This window comes from Lithobates pipiens, unplaced genomic scaffold (assembly GCF_037356315.1).
Source record: "Lithobates pipiens isolate NorthernLeopardFrog02 unplaced genomic scaffold, aLitPip1_a1.2 Scaffold_19, whole genome shotgun sequence".
Taxonomy (NCBI): Eukaryota; Metazoa; Chordata; class Amphibia; order Anura; family Ranidae; genus Lithobates; species Lithobates pipiens.
Window position 1 is genome coordinate 731978 of NW_027507764.1, and position 3953 is coordinate 735930.

Genomic DNA, 3953 nt, shown 5'->3' on the forward strand with positions numbered 1-3953 from the left:
ACTTACTCTTCTCACAGGACACACCCAGCACAAATCCCCCCTCCCAACACAAATCCTCCCCCTCCCAACACAAATCCTCCCCCTCCCAACACAAATCCCCCCTTCCCAGCACAAATCCTCCCCCTCCCAGCACAAATCCTCCCTTCCCAGCACAAATCCCCCTTCCCAGCACAAATCCTCCCTCCTAGCACAAATCCCCCCTCCCAGCACAAATCCTCCCCCTCCCAACACAAATCCCCCCTCCCAACACAAATCCTCCCTCCCAACACAAATCCTCCCCCTCCCAACACAAATCCCCCTTCCCAGCACAAATCCTCCCCCTTCCCAGCACAAATCCTCCCTCCTAGCACAAATACCCTCTCCCAGCACAAATCCTCCCCCTCCAAATCCCTCTCTAGGGACAAATTATTTAAATCTCAAAATCTCCTTCCCCTCTAATACCCTATTCCTAGCACAAATCTCCCCCCCCCATATAAACCATTCCGGCACAAATCCTTCACCTCAAACCTCTCCCACCATAACCCCCCCCCCCAGCACAAATCCTCTATTCCCGTCTGGTACAACCCACCCAGCCATATCCCTTCAATCCTCTTTCTAACACAAATCATCTCTCCTCTGCCAGCATAAATCATCCCTCACATTTCCCCCTCTCAGCACAAGTCCCCCCCCCCCCCATTACAAACCCTCTACCACCCCCACATTCCACCTCCCAGCACAAATACTTTTCCCCTCTAAATTTCCCCAGTATAAATCCTCCTCATTCGAATCTTTACAACCCCCCCTCCCCATAGCCTTCCCCTCCTAGCACAAATCCTCTTCCCCAAAATTCCCCCTAAACACAAATCCTCTTCCCCCAAATCCCCTCTCCCCTGCCAGCACAATCCCCATATCCCCTTCTAGGACAATTCTCCCACCCAAGTTCCTCCTCCAAGCAAAAATCCTCGTACCCTCCACATTCCCCCACCATAAATCCTCCTAAAAAAAATCCCCCTCCCAATACAAAAACTTTTCCTCCTTCTGTCATAAATCCTCTCCTCTAAATTCCCCTTCTAGCACCAATCCTTTTATTCTCAACCAAATTTCCTGTCCCCGCACAAATCCTCTTTGCCCAAAATTTCCCCCCAGCAAATCCTCTACCCCCTGCCAATCCCACCGCATAGCCCCTTTGAGCACAAATCCTCTCCACGCTTTTAGTAACTCCACCCCTCCCCCCACAAACACCCAAATCCTTCCTCCCAGCACAAGTCCTCCCTCACAATCCCCCTTCTGATACAAATCCTTTTATTCTTTCCCAAATCCACCGTACCAGCACAAAGCCCCTCCCCCATATCACCCCTCCCAGCAAAAGTCCTCCTTCCCACACTTTTTCCCCTCCTAACACAAATCTTTCCCCCAAATCAATTGTCCCAGCAAAAATCCCCCCCAGCACAAATCCTTCTCCCTCAACTCCCCCCTTCCATCAACCAGTATAGCATTAATACTTTCCCTCTCAATCCTCCCTCCCAGCACAAATAACCCCACCCCCTTCTAGCACACACACACAAATCCTCCCCTATAAATCCCCTTTCTAATACAAATCACCCCCCCCCCCCAAAACATCCTCCCCTCCAAATCTCCCTTCCAGCATAAATCCACCCCTTAAACCCCTCTTCCAGCACAAATACACTTTCCTTCGTTATCCTCTGCTAGAATAAATCATCCACCCTATTCTCCCCCTTGTAGTACAAATTCTACCCCAAAATCAATTTCCCAGTAAATATCCCCCCCCCCACCCAACCAAGCACATATTTTTCCCCAAATCCTCTCTTTCACCCAATCCCCCCCCCCCCCCCCAACACAACTTCTTACCCCTCTCCTCAAAAATCAACCATCTCAGAACAAATCCTTCAAATTGCAAATCCCCCCCCCCACAAATTCTCCCTCTCAGCACAATTTCTCCTCCCAGTACACCCCCCCCACCCCAGTACACATCCTCTTCCACCCAGTGGCGGCTGGTGAAGTTTTTGGATGGGGGGGGACGCCAAACTCCGCCCATCGTTTTTGCCCCCCTCCCACTTCTCATAAAGCACACCCCTTATATAATCCACCCAATCCATCCCCTGTATTCCACTTCCTTCCACCCATAGTGTCAGGAGACGGCGCAGTACTCACGTATGCGTTCGCTTCTGGGCGCGAGCGCGTCGGGACTGGGTGCTTTAAAAAAAAAAAATCTGTGATTTTACGGGTGGAAGCTAGTCGGCACTCTGCTTTGCGCCACAAGGTGGGTTAAATAGCCGCAAATGAAGCGCCATGGATGCAATCTTGTGACTGCATCGACGTGGTGCTTCCCATAGTGCACTGCGACCGGCGCCACAGTGCACTATGTCAAATTACTCTTTTTTTTTTAAATGTGTTAAAGGGACAGTTTCTTTAACTTTTTTTTTTCTGAGACTACAGGGGGGGGGGGCCCCCTATGGATGGGCCACCACTGCTTTCACCCCTAACATTCTCCATCTAGTATAATTCCTCCTCCAGCACCAATCCCCCTCCTAGCACAAATCCTCTCCCCCAATGCCCCCTCCCAACACAACATCTCTCCCCCACTTCTAGCACAAACCCTCTCCACCAACCCCAGAAAAAAATCCTTACCCCCCCTCTCCCCCTTAAATCGCTCCCCCCCAGCATAAATTTCACCCCATCACAAATCATTACAACACCCCCTTCCGTCAGCTCATTGTGTCCCCACCCAGTACATTTTGGCACTACTGTCCAAAACATGCAGACCTCAGATGCTGCGGGACGTTCTTCCCTCCTGGCTCCTCCCTCCTTTGGGCCACGTCAGAGCCGAGGAGGAGGAGCCTGGGGGAGGCTTCCCTGGTCTCTGATGCTTTTTGTTGAGACAAGAAGCTGGCAGGGAGAGATGCCAATGGCTACAGTAGCTGGGGATCGCAGCACCGAGGACCCAGGGCACCCCCGGGGATACGGGCACGTGCCCGGCGCTAGAACGCCCCTGCTGGCAGTGTTAGTTTTGATGTCAAATTTTGATTTAGTTTTAGTCATAGTCTTTTGGCTTGAATGCCATTTTAGTTTTAGTCATATTTTCGTTGAGTAAATGAACACTGCCTGCTGGGTAAGTAAATGATTGGAGCCAAGTGCCAGAAATCGCTCCAGTAAACAGCCCAGACCTGCGAGAGAAATCCTAGGACAGTCCCTCAGGATCCGGGATGGCTGGGAGGTCTAAACTCTCTCTATGATTAAAGAGATTGTAAAGGCAGAAGGTGCATTCTATGGATGAAGATTAATAGCTTCCCCCCCCTAATACTCACCCGAGCCCCATCTCTGTCCAGCAATGTGCCCTGGCCGTCCGAGACCCTCCCTCCTGATTGGCTGAGACACAGCAGCAGCGCCATTGGCCAACTGATTTTGACAGCGGCGGGAGCCAATCAGAAGAGAGAGGGGGCAGAGCTTGGTGTCTGGACACGCAAAGCTGCGGCTCGGTGCCCTCCATAGCAAGCTGCTTGTTGTGGGGGGGGCACTCGGCAGGAGGGAGGGGCCAGGAGCTCCAGTGAGGGACCCAAGAAGAGGAGGATCGGGGCTGCTCTGTGCTAAACCATTACAGAGCTGGGAAGTATGACGTTTGTTATTTTTAAAGAAAAAAACAAGACTTTAGTATCACTTTAAGCTCGGGGGGGGGGGGGGGGAAATGCGTCAGCGGGGGGGGGGGGGTTTGGGTTGAGTGTCCCCAACAGTGCTGGAGAAGAAATTGTTTTTGTTCCCAACAGAAGAGCAGTGTGCGGCTTCCGATCATCTTATGTAGCCTGGCTGCAGAGTGGAGCAGATCCCGGAGAAGTGACCACCGTCAGCTGGAGGTGGTGACGTCGGTGGACCTTGGAGTGGTCCTCCCGGAGACATGAAGTCCTGCTGAGATATTCATGGACTCCACACACAAATCACACCAGTCCTGGGCTGCAGGA